The sequence below is a fragment of the Aegilops tauschii genome, chromosome 4 (assembly GCF_002575655.3).
Source record: "Aegilops tauschii subsp. strangulata cultivar AL8/78 chromosome 4, Aet v6.0, whole genome shotgun sequence".
Classification (NCBI taxonomy): Eukaryota; Viridiplantae; Streptophyta; class Magnoliopsida; order Poales; family Poaceae; genus Aegilops; species Aegilops tauschii.
Genome location: NC_053038.3, coordinates 256,087,119 through 256,103,942, shown reverse-complemented (window position 1 = coordinate 256,103,942; position 16,824 = coordinate 256,087,119). Strand labels below are relative to the sequence as shown.

The following is a 16,824-nucleotide window of genomic DNA, read 5'->3' as shown; positions in this document are numbered from 1 at the left end:
GCTCTCAATGACAAGTGTCAGTTCCTCTCGGAGCAGCCAACCAGCTAGTGGTTGTAGGGGGCGGCTATTTATAGCCTAGGGAGCAGCCTGACATGATAAGACATAAATGCCCTTCAATGATACGACCGTTAGGTTGGTAGATATTTTGGGACAGCTGGCGCGTAGCACAGCAACGGTCGGAAATTTGAGCTCTCAAACTCCTCAGTCAGAACAAATTCCTCATACACCAGAAGATCTTCGTCTCTTTCACTAAAGAAATTGGCTGAACTATATGAGATTTCCAATGGCTTCACTCAAAAGGATTGGTAGGTGTAGGATTTTGAGATGAGCATCACTTGGAAACTTTTCCTTAGTTTTACTTCGACCCTCTTTAACTGTACGGTGTTTCATATGACTCAAGAAAGTGAAAATGAAACTACGAAAAAAAAGTCTTCATGCTTCATGTTCCTCGCATGAATATCAAGTCTTCACGGTCACACCAATTTCTTCACTTTCAAAGTCTTCAGAAAGCCAAAGTGTTCAGTTGCACACATTCATTTTTAGGGGTCGACTTTCTCTGTAAATATCAAACTCCTCATAGACTTATAGACCTGTGTACACTCACAAACACATTAGTCACTTAACCTATAAGTCTTCAATACACCAAAATCAGTAAGGGGCACTAGATGCACTTACAATCTCCCCCTTTTTGGTGATTGATGACAATATAGGTTAAGTTTTCAACGGGGATAGACATATGAAGTGTAAATACTGATATTGAGGAATTTGATTGCAAGATATAGAAGAACTCCCCCTAAAGATGTGCATATGTGAGGAATTTGCTTTTGAGAAGCAATCACTACTAGGAAAACCCCTATAGATAGACATTTAGTAGTAGCATGGGTTATTTGACCCGCGCTATTGCTACTTAGGAGTAGCGCGGCAGAAAGAACGCGCTACTGGTATGACATAGTAGTAGTGCAGACACAAAAAACCTGCGCTACTACTAAATGATTTCCGCCCTGCCCCCTCATCAGACAATAGTAATAGCGTGGGGTATAAAATGTGCCTAACTGCTAAGTGAATAACTATAGCGCGGGCGAGACACCCATGCTACTACTGAGCATGTCCACTGTCGCACCACCCACCACACCAAACTCTCTCTGGCGAATCCCTAAAAAAACTCTCTCTCGTGACCGCCACCCCCACCCCACGGTCAAACTCCTCTCTACCACGATCCCCTTGCCGTCACCACCACACACGCCGGCCAGTTCCAGTGAGCTCCGGCCGCGCGTAACGCGCCCTAAACCTCCCCAAGCTCCGCCCCTCCCTTCCCTCCGTCAAGATCCATGCCTCAAGGCCCGTGGGAGAGGAGAGAAGAGGAGAGCGACCATATCCAGATCTCGTCCTGCTCCACCTCCACAGACGCGCCACCGGCCCACCAGGAGAGGAACGACCTCGCACCGGCAAAGGATCCGCAGCAACATCTACAAGGGTATGTTGTGTGAATCACAAATCCCCTTCTCTCATTCTCTCTCTCTCTAATCCCATGTCTCTTCTCTCTTCTCTCACCCTCTCTCTCTCTAGGCAGGGGCAGGGGACGGGGACGGAGAATGCCGATAGCCAAAGTAATCTTCTCCTCCTCCATGCTCGTGTGCCGGGAGATGCAGAGGACTCCTCCGTGTGCTTCTTCCCGGCCTGGCTGCTCTCACCCTGCTACTGCACGCGCCATGTAATGGAATGGAATGGAATGGAAGGTCCGCTCCCCATCTCCCCCTCTCTCTCTTCGGTTCCCTCTTGTTCTAGCTCGATTGATTGATTGGCTTTATTTTTTTCTCTTTTCTATTCACAAGTTGGAGCCTTTTGTGGCTGCCATTAGGCATTATTGGTGACCTTTGCTGGCCTGGCTTGCATTCGAAAAAAAAGGAATCATGCCCTGTTGCTTGCTTTCACTCAATGTTCATGTGTGAATTACAGTAGATGTGTTCGTCAAATTAATTAATGAATGCATGTCCCCCAGCCTGTCGGCCTGCAAGTTTGTCATATCTTCATCATCTTGAGGAGATAGCCCATATCCCATCTTCAGGAGACAGAGTCCAATTCATCATTAGGAACTGATTACATAGGTTCCTAATAGTCCAAACTAGAGCAACTTCTCCAAGAACCGTCAAATTTCTAACATTCTCCAGCAAACTTCAGAAATCCAAATAGACAAATCATTGAAAGAAGCAGAAAACAACCTGAATGTTCTTAGACACAATCCGCAAATATTCAGAAACAGGGTGCAAAAGGAATTAGTGGTACACTGTTTCTTAAGCACAGCAAGCACATATATTTTGGTCTACTTCCACCAGGGGAAACATAATTAGATCTACTTAAACAAGCTTCACTTTACAGCTCAAACTACATATATCATTGAAAGAAATGGGACCTATTTGAATATTCAGTGTGCAGCTTAACCACACTCCACAAATATTCAGCTTCCATATCACTTTTCAATTGAATAGATTTATTTAACTCTCCTAACTTTACCTCAGTTTTAATAGCTACACTAATAGGAGGGCACTAGAAGAATTTAAGACAATTGGTTTGTGTAAATTTATGTATATAAGCTAAACGTCTCTTCATAAGCCCACTTTTGACGTTTGATTATACTAGTAGATCCTGAACACATTTAATATATAGCTCAAACCCATACGAAAATAGCATGACCTAATAATAAACCCATATCGCATTCGTGTATGAATTGTTAGCCTAGTATTGATAAAAATCTCCGTCTCTGTTACTTAGTGCTCTATAGGTTACTTGCATTGTATCCTTCACTTGTTGTCATACGAAGATGTCGAAATCTCATTTCACTTGGGGTCATACGAAGATGTCTAAATCTGATTTCACTTGTGGTCATGCCTAGCACTGTATCCTTTTTAAGTTCAGTTTTCCCCAATTTCTAGGATTGGTCTGTTTGGTACTGCTTATCATTCATTTATACTATTCCGCTGCTATATGCTTTTGTTTCTGCTATTGTTACTTAGTGCTCTATAGGTTACTGTTATACTGTACTAATGCTTCAGGTTCTTTTAGAGTTCCTAGTAGTGGTCTTGGTTCATTGTTTGATTCCACACGATTTGTGAGTTCCTAGTAGGGAAGACATGGACATGAAGCTACGGCGGCGACAAAGGCGATATCGACATGGGGCTGTGGCGGCCACGATCACATCGACATCGACACGGGGCTACGGCAGTGGCAGCGACATCGACGACATTGACAACGACATGGGGCTGTGGCGGTGGCGACGACGACGACATCATCACGGTGCTGCAGCGACGACGACGACATCATCATCACGATGCTGCAGCGGCGGCGATGACGACGACATCAACACCATCAACACGGGCTTGTGGAGGTGCCGACATTAACGAGGCGTATATTGTACATATATATATGTGTGTGTACTAATTATCTATATTAGATACATATGATTAACTGTATGCATAATATGTACGTATTATCAAATGCATTGTATGTGAGTACTGTCAAATGTATGTCTAAACTGAAATTTGTAGATTTTTTATTTTTTTAAATCCTAATTTGTTACTAGTAGCGTGGGTGTATCATAGACACGCTATTACTATTCCGTTAGTAGTAGCGCGGGTATGAAATAGTAGTAGCGTGGGAAACCGGCGCTACTGGTATATCTATTTATCAGTAGCGTGGGGTTAAACAAGTGCTACTGCTAAAAAATTGTTGTAGCGTCATAGCAGTAGCGTGGGAACCTGCACTACTGGTAGTCTAAAAACCAACATTACTCTTAGTGTTTTTCCTAGTAGTGAATGCACATCGTAGAGTAGAATCATGGAGATCTCCCCCTATATCTGGTAATTCATGCACGCATTTGACATAAGATATGAAGAACTTGAAATGCATGATGAAATATGGTGATTGATGTAATTCAGCATGTGTGCATTAACATATATGAGGAAATAGCATGCAGAAAAAACATAGCAAAAGTATCAGACCACCAACGGACTTAAGTTTACAACTCGATCCAACAAATACTTCAGAAGAATGAGAGTTGTAACTTAGCAAACAAAAAGCCCATATATAGAGATCCGCTTGAAGACTAACTCAAATTTCTCCCCCTTTGTCTTCAAATGACCAAAAGGGACAAAAAGTGAGGACTAACGCACCTGAAGAATATCATCACGAAGTCGATGGAGGAGCGCCATCGTTGTTGGGGTTGTTTGTTCATGTATTGCCTGCCGCAGTGTCGTCCAAGTCTTCATGTTCATCAGTCTCGCACGATGAAGTATAGGAGCTGGCCACCAAGTGAGGAACTTTGACCTTCTTGAATTTCTTCAAAGGCGGCTGAGGCCAGTCAAGGTCCTGCTTGAAGCCCATCTGCTTGAGATCTTCTTCACTGTAGAGATGAGACAGAACAGCCCAGGTGCGATCAAATACTTCATGCGGATAGTAATGGTTCTTGTTCACAGAGTTCTGCGTGATTGTCATGTTCTGAAGAATTGAACCAAACTGTCGCTTGACCCATTTGTGGTTGCAATCGACCTTCTAATGAAGACTGATGAGAAGCTCACGATCATTCATCACCCTTGGAGCAGTGCCTTGAGGATTTGGCTTTGAACCATTTGCGGCAGTGTCATGAGTGGCAGAGTCATCAGTGGTGGAGTAGGATGCAGCTTTGTGAAACAGGCCATCCAATGGACGAGTGCCTTCATCAATAACATGGCCTTGCCCTTCTCATCAGCTGAGGAAACAGTCCGTTTGAGAACTTCAATAGGGGACAAGTAGCTGCCATGATTGAGAGTGTTAGCCTTGTAGTTGATTAAAGACCTTGATCTGATGAATCTCATGATCCAGGGAGCCCAAGGCTTCAATTCAAACGATGAGAGTGCGACATTGGCCAAAGTCCTCATGAAGAAATCGTGGTAGTTGATAGTAATACCATGTATGATGTTGAAAAGCAGATTCTTCATGATGCCAACAACCTCTTCTTCATTAGAGTCGTGGCCCTTGATTGGACTCAGGGTCGTGGTTAATATCTTGTACATAGTTGTTGGCACATAGAGAAATTTCTTGACGAGGAATTTGGTCCTAGGAGCTTGGCCTGGCTTCAAAGGCTTCATCATAACTTGCATGAAATGATTAGATAGTTTAGCGTCATGGTAGATGGGCCTTGCACCTTCAAGGGGAGGACTGACTGGGATGGCATGAAGTAATTCAGAGGCCAGAGCTTTGTAGAGAGTGTTTTCAGTCATCCAGTCCAACACCCATGAATTCACAGCTTCAGCGTTGCCTATGATGTGTAACGTAGCATAGAACTGAAGAATGAGTTCTTCATTCTAGCCGCAGATGTCGGTGCAAAAGTTGAGCAGCCTAGCGTCATGAAGAACACTGAGGACTGGTGTGAAGCAGGGCAACAACTCCATATCCACATGAGGAATGTGCTGATGGTCAAAGATCTTGTCTTTATCAAACAATAGTGAAGAATAGAAGTTCATTTGACTCGCTGTTCAAAAGCGCTTCCGTCGAAGACGAGCAGAGTCATAAGGATTGACGTCAGTGGAGAAAATGTGCTCATTGAAGAAATCTTCAGCTTTGAACTTCTGTTTCTTAGAGAAGGGATTCTTGGGCTTGGGCTGAGGAGTGTCAGTCAAAGTCTTCACAGCCTCTTGAACCACATTCTCTAGAGCCGCAGGCTGAGGAATTTCAGTTGCAATGTCATCACCAGCAGCCTGGGTCTCCATTTCTTCAGCAGCATTTAGATCAGCACTAGTGGCTGGAACTTCTTCAGGTATGGTGAGAAGAGAATCTTGAGGTTCGTTAGAGCCCGTGTGAATTTCTTCAGTTTGAGCTGGGGACAGAGGAATCTGTTGCAGAGGAGAGAACAGTGCAGAATTGGTGTGATGACTTTCCCAGTAGTCATCATTCAGAATTGGAGTGGTGCACCCAATGTCCACGTCTTCATCTTCTTCATTAATTTCCTCAACGCCTGCCTCTTCATCTATGTACTGAGGCATGGGCGATGTTACCAGCGGAGTTGAAGTGACGTTGTCAACTTCAATTCCTTCATCAATCTGCTCTGATGAAGCAGCAGAAGGATCTTCTTCATCAGATTCATGTAGAATCACATATTCCTCACCAAAGGGAACAATCTCCTTTGATGGCATGCTTGAAATAGGAACAACATCTGATGCAGATGCCTTCTTGGAGCGGAAGACTCTGAGGAAGCAGATGCTTTCCTTTTCTTCATAGCTGCTCGCTCCGCAGCTATCGTGGAATTGTCACGGCAGATGTCCTTAGTGTCAGGACTTAGTCGCGAGGCCAGCGCATCTATGTGGTAGCTTGAGAGGGGTTGGGCGGAATCGAGAGACGCAACACAAGACAAGGATTTAGACAGCTTCGGGCCCCGGGAAACATCATCCGGTAATAGCCCTACATGCTGTTTGTGGCTAGGTCTCATTATGCTCATGAGAGAGTCGCCGATAAGCCGGCTCTTTGTGTCTAGCCCTAGAGATTGTTTCTTCTTGCTTGTCTTTCTTTGGGGTGCCCTGCCCCTCCTTATATAAGTTAGAGGGGCGGGTTACATGCGGAGTCCTAGTAGGACTAGGACTAGTCTATCTTTTCTTACAAGTTGAATACAAGTCCGGGTCTTGCTTCCTCGTAAAGGAAATATTCGTCATCCCTTTCTCCTTAAGCCAGCCCACCAGAGTATAAGCCAGCCTGCTGGGCCTTGGGTCTTGTCGTCCGTCTGATCTGCCCGTCGGGTCTCCAGTGAGTCACAATGTCCAGGCGGGTTACCTGTGAATCGCCATGTTCGGGCGGATCACCAGTGAGTCGCCAAGCTCCAGCCATGTCTCTGGTGAGTCGCCAAGTCTGGCCGGGTCATACCGCGGGATATATCCCCGACATTAGCCCCCAGTTTAATTTGGATTTATCCATGTTAAACTGATCCTGCAAAATAACTCAAGAACAAATTTGACAGGTTGTGCTCCGGGTTAAATATTCTTGTAAGCCGGCACCTGATCATCCTTAAGTCCTTGACATTTTCTCCTGGAATATCCGGGTTAATAGGCCAGCTTCATAATCCATTTGCTGACATTGGCTCTTATCAAGAAATATTATACGAAATAATCCATTTGAGTCGGTTTCCAAAACTCCGGCTTAATAAACATCTTAGACTCAAGACTCATCTGGTGATCTGCCAGTTTAAAGATATAGAGACTGGCTAGTTATAATTGCCAAAATTACCGGCTTGTAAATATTGATAACACCGGGTCATAACTGTTGCCGACGCCGGGTCATTATTATTGGTGACACCGGGTCATGATTGTTGCAAACACCGGGTCAATCTGGTCTGCTCCAAACTGAGAATTTGAAGATTTTTTCTCCCTTATATGCATATCACCTGTAGCCCCCAAGTCTTAAGAGGAGAACATAGTGATAACTTAAGACTTGCTTCAATATAAGTGTTGCAACCTTGATGAAAGCTGGGTTATTCATCTCAATCATTAGTCATAAACTGAATATTCCACATATGTAGCCCCCAAGTGCCGCGTTGTCATGCTTGCAGCAACCTGGGACTTGTAATTGCCTTATGCTCATAAAAACTTCAACCAGTGTAGCCCCCAAGGGCCGGGTCATTATGCAATAATGAGCAGGGACTTTGTAAATATAATCATGTAAACTGGACCAGCAATGTGGATCCCCCAAGGGCCGGGTCAGTAAGATATTACCGAGCTGGGACTTTGTATATGATTCATTGATAATAACAGCATATGATGTAATCTCCACCATGGGACTTGAACCCACGTCCACAAGGTTAAGAGCTTTGTACTCTACCAACTGAGTAGTGGATCTTTCAATATAATGGATTAAGGCTTGTGTACCTTGAATTTTCGACAGGAGCAATCGGTAGCCCCCAAGGGCCGGCTCATTTAGAATGTGATGAGTCGGGTCTTCAATAAGTTGAGCAAACAATGACTTTGCATTAGCCCCCAAGTGCCATGGTACATGCTGGCAGTAACATGGGACTTGCATATTCGATGTAACAACAATTTGAATAATGTAGCCCCCAAGTGCCGGGTCGTAAGCCTGCAGAGACTCGGGACTATTCCTTCCATTGTAAAATAAATCATATTCATTGATAAAATAATAGCCATTGCGCCAAAGCGACTTTGAATACCTCATCCGTTGATAAGTAAACCCGGAGTTTAAATATCCGGCGGCTCTTGGCCGATGGCAATTTAATACGCCTCCATTGTAAGCCGGAATTTTTATAACCCGGCGGCTTATAGCCTTTGAGAAAATCAAGAATTGATAACCCTTTTGAGACACCAATTTCAATCTTTGATGATGGGCTTGAACTTAATCATTTATGTAAGTCATAGCTCTATAAATCCTGCACAGAGTTTAAACAACATATGCCCTGGCGACTTAACGTCAAAAGCCAGGGCGGGTAACCACCCAAATGTAATCTTATCCTGCACACAAGTAGATCACAAGATCCCTTGGCGGTTTACCGCAGGGCGGGTCACAATATCTCACATATAACCACTGTGATATTGAATTTGTACTGCCGGTTTACATGACCTGTGCAGTAAGGGTGATAACCCAATCTTTAGAAGCCAACGCTTCCAAATAGATGATGATTGTCATAACCTGGCGATTTATCATTGAAAATCAAGCCGGGTTAAATAGAAACCACTCATATACACTTTAGATATGATCAAAAGAACTTCAAATAAAATCCAAAAAAATGTTTGCAAAAAGAGACTTCAAAAATTTTGAGGCTTCTGATTCGAATACGATCAGAAAACCGTCCCAAAGGGGTTAAGCTAAGATTCGAATACGATCATATAGCCCCCAGTGGCTTTGGCGTTGCCGATCAAGAGGGTACCGACAGCTATGTTCTCTTTGGTTCGAATACGACCTATGTTTGAATAGGAAGCCCCCAAATGACCTTGAGAGTTGTTTAACGACGCTGATTCGAATACGATCCACGTCGGTTCCCAAAAGGGGTTGAGCTATGATTCGAATACGATCAAGAAGCCCCCTAGTGAGCTCGGCAGTGTGCCGATCAAGAGGGTACCGACAGCTATCTTCTCTTTGGTTCGAATATGACCTATGTTTGAACAAAAAGCCCCCAAGTGACCATAATAAGATAAGTCGTAAAGCGGGATACCCATGTTTGAACCGTGCATCATGGCAGCAAGCCCTTTTTGGCACCCTTTAATCTTTCTGAGAACTCAAACTTGCGAGAGATTAATTCTTTTTAAACCGGAACCTTAAACCGGATTTGAAAGTTTAAAACTTTGTGAGAGGTAAATTTACCTTGAGCCGGATTTTGAACCGGATTTTGAGAGCTTCAAAGCTTTGTGGTAAATAATTTTTTCTTGAACCGGATATTAAGAGCTTCAGTGCTTTGTGGGAGAGAGATTGTCCTTGAACTGGATTTTGAACCAGAATCCTTATTTTGAGCGGGAAATCTTCTGACGGCCCTTAAATTTTCATCGATCTAGCAGTAATCCCCGGGGTCGGGTTATTTTTTCCTTCAATGACCCGGACTTCTTGAATTCATTGAAACCGGCTAACTTTGCCGAGTCATACCATTGTAGCCCCCGAGTCTAGAGACGACTCGAGGAGTTGGCTCGAGATTCTCCATATTTGACCATAGCAGAAGGTGTATATCATTGGCGTTGATAGCGCGATGTGAATCCACAGAAGGTTGAGGTCACTGCGGCGGGTTATAAATGATCCCGTATGAGCCATGTCAGCAACTCGGCCAATGGTCCCTTCCAACTGGCTATTTGAAGTTAACCAAACTGTAGTGGCGGCTACTTGTGCGCCTGCCCATTTGAACCATCCAGTGTAGACGGCGGCTGATAATACATGATAATTTGCCTCCAATTTTGTTGGAAGAAAAAACGGGCTTCCCAAGCAATGACTTGCTCATATTCAATAATCAACTCACGCAGACAGGTGTGGCCCGGTATGTTGATATAGACTAGGCCGCAATAGACGGACGGTAAGACGACCGCCGCATCAGAGGCGGCTCAAACAGATGAATCGGCCACGGCGCTGTAAACCGGCGCGAGCGAGTCAACCATGTTTGTTTTGATGTAGTGAACAATTGTCCTGCATCAACAATAGTGCAGACCAAGGCAAAGATAAACTGCTCTTTGACAAAAATAATATGTGCCAATAAAATATATCTTAGATGGATATCACCTAATGTGCCAGGCCGGAAATAACCCGCCATGAATTTGATGATCATTAGGTGACGTTGAAATCACTCACGAGCGAGTCAGCCGCGGGTCCAGGTAGATGAGTCGGTCACGGCGTTGTAAGCCGGCGTGGACGGGCGAGTCAGTCGCAAGTGTGGCAAACCGCATGAACGGGCAAGTTGTCCTTCATGTTGCAGGCCGGCGCGGACGCGTGAAACGGCCGCGAGGGCGGACAGGCGAGTCGGCCGCGGCGTTCTGTAAGCCGGCCGGCACGTTGATGTAGACCGGACCGCAGGGGTGACGGCTGTATATAACAACACTATAGTGCAGAGTGGTTGTTTTCAAAAAAAATTAATAAGTACTGATAAAAGTAAACTGGATGGATATCACCTGATGATCTGGACGGTAAATGATCTGTGTGCCACCGTTTGTGAGATGTCCATTGGACAGATAATCCATATGTAGACTAAAAAAGTCTTTCACGTGAGATGCCTTGAAAAATCAATGGTTGTTGGGGGTGTCGCTAGTGGATATCCCATGCGTGGCTGTTTATTCTGTCTCTCTCTTTTCCTCTTTCTTTTCAATGATTGACAAGGCTGTAACCACATCAGTGTGAGACCGCGGGTTGCTGTGAAGCCGCAGTGGTAGCAGCCCGGGTCAACGCGCGACGGCGGGTTGAAGTATAAGCCGTGGCGACGGGCACCGCTGGCTGGTTGCTCAGGTGACAGGCGCGCAGGCGCAGAACCTGCGGCAGCAGCCGACAGTGGCCACTTCAAGGCCAGGGTGTGGCGCAGCGAAACTGGGGCCGAGGGCAGCTCATCGGAGGTGACTTGGTGGTGGCTCGGAGGCAGAGATTGCAGCCCAAGTCCGAGTCACTGTCAGTTGGATGAAGACCTCGTCCGTGTTTTCCTTCGAGTGCGGGGACGGCTTAAGGCGCGCTGTTGACCCGGCGGCAACGTCGATGGAGGGGGCCAAGCATAGGTGTAACCGTCTGCTTGGAGGAAACGACCGGGCGCGATGGCGGTTTTGGAGGAGGCAAGGCCGCAGCTTGAAGGCGAGGTGCTTGACGGCGGCGGCTCACGCCCAGCGGCTGTGACCATCAAAGATGGATTGAAAGCGGAGGCAGAGTTCAGACCAGCCACGGGTCGTTGCTTTTGGGCCTCCGTGTCCGTGTGTTGGTTTGGTGTAATTACTGTTCGTACGCACACAACAGCCAAGACGGAAAATAGCACTTTTGCTTCCGCCCTCGGAATTTGAAGTGAGCCAGTACACGTCAGTTGCCCTGGATGCGATCTGTTCCACACGTACTAGTTTTCTTCCAAAAAATAAAGAACGATGATATGACTTGTAGTGACTTGGTAATCGCAGATGAAAGTTGATCTGTTATCGTTGGGTTGGAGGTACTGCAGCGGCAACTTTTGTCCGTCTCGGTCTTTACCATCGACATAGCGAAATTTGACCTGATTTCGTCGGATCACCCGGTTGCGGCGGCACGCATCTTGCAACTCTAATTTCTCTTCAACTCAAATCTCACACTTCCAGATCCAAAGTAAATCCTGTGTGATTCTCTTGCGCCGGTTCTTCTTCATTCGGCCAATCGTGAGCTTCTCGATCCTTGGGGAGCCCTTCAAGAACTCAACACCAAGGTGCGCGAGCCCCACGGTGGGCGCCAACTGTCGTGGAATTGTCACGGCAGATGTCCTTAGTGTCAGGACTTAGTCGCGAGGCCAGCGCATCTATGTGGTAGCTTGAGAGGGGTTGGGCGGAATCGAGAGACGCAACACAAGACAAGGATTTAGACAGCTTCGGGCCCCGGGAAACATCATCCGGTAATAGCCCGACATGCTGTTTGTGGCTAGGTCTCATTATGCTCATGAGAGAGTCGCCGATAAGCCGGCTCTTTGTGTCTAGCCCTAGAGATTGTTTCTTCTTGCTTGTCTTTCTTTGGGGTGCCCTGCCCCTCTTTATATAAGTTAGAGGGGCGGGTTACATGCGGAGTCCTAGTAGGACTAGGACTAGTCTATCTTTTCTTACAAGTTGAATACAAGTCCGGGTCTTGCTTCCTCGTAAAGGAAATATTCGTCATCCCTTTCTCCTTAAGCCAGCCCACCAGAGTATAAGCCAGCCTGCTGGGCCTTGGGTCTTGTCATCCGTCTGATCCGCCCGTCGGGTCTCCAGTGAGTCACAATGTCCAGGCGGGTTACCTGTGAATCGCCATGTTCGGGCAGATCACCAGTGAGTCGCCAAGCTCCAGCCATGTCTCTGGTGAGTCGCCAAGTCTGGCCGGGTCATACCGCGGGATATATCCCCGACAGCAGCTTTGGTCTTCTTCACTTCTGATGCAGAAGGAAGGATAGAACTTGTCGTTGGTGCGGGAGGAGCAGACAAATTTGGTTTATTTTCTTCTGGCGCAACTGATGAAGTTGCCCTGGCATTGTCAGTGTCTTCAGGTGCATCAGCAGATGTTTCAACTAGCCTGGATTGATCCTCAGGCGCAACACTAGAGGTTGCCCTGGCAGTTTCTTCAGCGGCTGGAATGTCTTCATCAGCCTTGGTGTTTTCAGAATCATCAATAGTCTGATTGTCATCAGCTGTGCTTGCATGTTTTTCAGTTGGCTGTGTAGAAGCTTCAGCCTGAGGAGATTCATGTTGCATTGGGGCTGCAACATTTGAAGTGAATCTGTCAGCCATCTTGACGAATCTGACTTTGGCTCCTAGCCAATCTGCATGGTACGCGTCAAATTCATAACTGAGGGTTTTTATCTTAGATTGCATGGTCACAAGTTCATTAGTTGTCATTTTGACAACGTTTTTCTTCAGGAAACGCTCCTTCTTGTACTGAGCTTTCTTCAGTTGACTGGCCTTTTCAAATCTCCATTTTTCCTCGCCTATGAAGGCTGTCAACATGTGACTTTGGCCAGGTGGGAGATTGAAGTCGAGCATACGAGTGTTGGGGTCCTTGTGCCAGACATCAATGAAATCGATGATCAACTTGGGATCCAACTGTCAGGGAAAACGACACCTATGGGATCACAAGAATCCCTACTATGGTTGCCGGGGCGCAGGGTTGCGAGAAGAGCAGGATTACTAACCAGCACAAGGATCGTTTACCCAGGTTCGGGCCACGAGGATGCGTAAAACCCTAGTCCTGCTTTGGTGGGTGTATTTCAGAGAGTTCTTGAGCTCTCGAACTTGCTGTGGTGAGTGCGTGGTTCCAAGGAGCCGAACGCTTCTCCAGTATGCCATGGGCCTCCTTTTATAGTCGAAAGGGGTTGCCAAAGTGGCACACAGGAGGTGGAAAGGCGCATAGTGCTACGAGCTTATCGCTCGTATTACAGCACAAGACGGATTTAATGCGTAGCTTAGGTGTCCCCTTGCCTTATTGCGGATGGGGGGAGGCCCGTCTCGTCCCTCGCCGCTCCTCCTTGCTTCGACACGCGCCCTGGCCAGCGACGCATGCGGCACCACGTAGGCAGGCAGGCACATGAGGTGGTGCGATGGTGGAGCCTCTACGAAGATCTGCATGCCGCCACGCAAGCGCTTGTTGAGTTGGCCTGGGAGCTACATGTTGCTACGCAGGTGCCCACCCAGCTGGTTGGGCTGGCAGCTGCATGTGAACGGTGGTGGGAACTTGGTTGGCGCGGGCCTGGTAGTGGCCCTGCTGTCGTCCTTGGCGAGGGCCTTGCCGGGTGGCCCGGCAAGGGTCTTGCCGTGGCGCGCTATCGTCCCCAGCAAGGATCTTGCCAGGGGTCTCATGGCCTTCCTCGGCAAGGATCTTGCAGAGGATCATCGTCTTGGGTGTTCCTTGTCTTCACAAAGATCTGCATGCCACCATGGAGGTGCCTCCCGAGTCCTGGCCCAACGTGATGTTGGAGACCGTGGGCTCAAGGGTGGCTCGCTCTGTTGGTGTGGGGCGAGCTGCCCCGGTAAGGGTCTTGCCGGGGGAACCTGCTTCGTCCCTCTGCTCTTTGTGGTCTTGGCCTTGGCGTTGCTCTGGTTATCTTGGGCTTCGGTCTTACCTTGGCTCACCTCCCCTGTTCTGCTTGGTGTGACCGTGGGCGCGGCTCCGACTGCCTGTGCACAGGTAAAGGGGTACAAAAGTGCGCCCCTCCTTTTGTACACCGACAGGAACCCCGGGACTGGGCCACACATAAGCGCGACACGTTGTTGGGCCAGGCCGAAAACGGTGTGCGGGCAGGCGGGGCGGTTTTTACCGCGGTAAGACTTTTCCCGCGCTGCGCTTCCCACGACCCGCGCGCACGACACGGCGTGGCGTGGAGGGGTGCGCGTGACGTGGGCTTCATGCGTGGGGCGGTTCCCGCACGCATGCGTCACGTCGCAGTAAATGGGCAGCTCGACCCGCACCTTCCCCATAAAAAGGGATAACCGCGGGCGCACTGTCACTTTTACCCTTCGCGCAACCCCAATCTCGGAAGCCTCCGCTCGTCTTCCTCCTCTTCCCTAAGCCTCGCCCTTGCTCGCCGCCGCTGCGTTCCCGTCGTCCTCTGTCTTGCCCCCTCCCCCAGCCGCCATGGCGCCAAAATCAACCAAGGGCAAGGGAGTGGCCAAGGACGCCGGAGCGGCGGAGCCGCCGGAGAGTGCGCTAGCGGTGCAGCGGACGCAATCTGCCTTCTTCCCCTTGAAGGTCGACGTGCTCCGTGGGGGGTGAAGACGGCGGGAGAAAAGTCAGGGCATCCGACCACGCACGTCATCCCCGCCGACTGCGCCTAGGCTGCCCCAAATCGGTACCCCTTCTTTGTCGGTTATTTTTCCTGCGGGCTCCGTCCTCCCTTCTCCGATTTCTTCAGCGACATCATGCACACCTTCAGCTTCTGCCTCTTGGATTTTACCTCGAATGCGGTGGCGTCATGGCCCTTTTCGCGCACCTCTGCGAAGGCTTCGCCGGGGTGCACCCCAACACAGCGCTCTTCCGCAATTACTTCTTCCCTCGGATCCAGACGGGAGGTGCCATTTCAGGTTGCATCGCCTGGATCCCAAGATCCAAGGGAGCGTACCCGGATGGCGCCATGAAGGAGAGGTGGGATGAATGGCGGGGCTGGTGGTGCTGGATCAAAGAGAAGGACCCGCCGGCGTTCTGCGAAGTTCGCCGGGCGCCGCCGGTCCACAGAAGTGATTGGAGCGACGTCGACACCAACGACGAGAAGCTCACGGTTGCCACCACCAAGATCCTCTGGCTTACCCAGGCCGGGCTCACCCTTGAGATGATCGGGGCGGACTTCATCCGCCGTCGGATTGCTCCACTGCACAACACGGGGAGGCCAGCCTGGCTCTTTACGAGCCCCGCCGACATCATGCACCTTCGTCCCGGCCTCGACCACAACTTCGTAGTGATGGGACATGCCCATTTCTGCCAGCAGCTCTTCCAGCTCGAGGTGGGCCACGACGGCGAGGTCAAGCGGACCGGCAAGGTCGCGAGGGCCGCCGTGAAGGCCGGCAAGGTCCTCAAGGGGCCTCTGTTCAAGCTGCCGACGGGGGTGGTCCCTTTGTGTAATAACTCGCGCCGGTCCGATATCATAGCCATGATGCCGGACTGCAACGCGCATGGCCCTGACCCGAGCTGGAAGGAGCCGGAGGACGCCGAGGTGCAGCAGTTCTTCGATACTCTGGACGAGGGGTTCGTCAACGCCGACGCCGAGCGACTGCTTGTCCAGGACACCTCCCAGGTGGAACTGGACTAAATCGCCGCCAGGGCAAGGGAGGCGCAGCTTGCCGAGGAGGCTGGCAGCGCTGGTGGTGTGGAGGACAAGGCCGCGACGGCCGCGGAGGAGGAGGAGCTCGCCCGGTGGGCGGCGGCCGCCGGGGAAGCCAGCAGCGCCGGCACCGAGGCTCCTCTAGTTGAGGCCGAGGCTGCAGGCCCGAAGCCGGCTACGGGGAGAGGGCGAGTCCTGCGGCGCGCTAGTTCCGGCGAGCCGGTCCGGCCCGGCAGGGCGGCGCGGCCGCAGCTGACTTTGGAGGGGTCCGGGCGCCACACGAGGGCCGCAGCGGCGAAGAAGCTGGCGAAGGCCGCAGTGAAGAAGAAGACATCCGCCCCTTCTCCGTCCAAGCGTGTCCAGACACCGCCTCCTTCCGCTCCTCCGGCGGATGTTGACGTGGAGGTCACTTTCGATTATGGATCCCTCAGCCCGAGGAGGAAGAGGAAGACAACACAGAGGAGGCGGACGACGAGTAAGTATCTGGTTCCTTTTCGTTATCTCTGCCTCCTCAATCTGTGTCGCTCGTCTTGACTTGTCTTCGTCTTCGTCTTTGCAGGGACGTGGAGATGCTGGCCCAGAGAGTGAAGAGGGCCAAGGTCTCGGCGGGTGGCCAGCCCCCGGCTGGTACTTCGAGGGTGCCACTGGTGGTGTTGAGCAGCCCGGACAGTAGCCCCCGGCATAGCCCCCAGCGTAAGTTCATCACTCTTCCCCCATCGACATGTGTCAGGGGCACGACACTTTGGTGCTGACCTTGCCAGGTACACAAGAGGAGAGCAGCAACAGGAGGAGCCACAGAGGGATACTCCCAACACGCCGCCCCCATCGACCACGCCGCCCCGAGGGGCGTCCCCGACAGGGGCGCCAAGCACTGAGCCCATGGACATGGAGGA

General features: G+C 49.5%; 1 long non-coding RNA gene across 1 annotated transcript; it reads left to right on the top strand.

Moving 5' to 3' along the window:
• The first annotated feature begins 1,198 nt into the window (after positions 1–1,198).
• On the top strand, positions 1,199–3,676 carry LOC109755293 (uncharacterized). Its single transcript, XR_012181906.1, has 3 exons — positions 1,199–1,474; positions 1,567–1,736; positions 3,127–3,676. It is a non-coding gene; the product is annotated as an uncharacterized lncRNA (long non-coding RNA).
• The last annotated feature ends 13,148 nt before the right edge of the window (positions 3,677–16,824 follow it).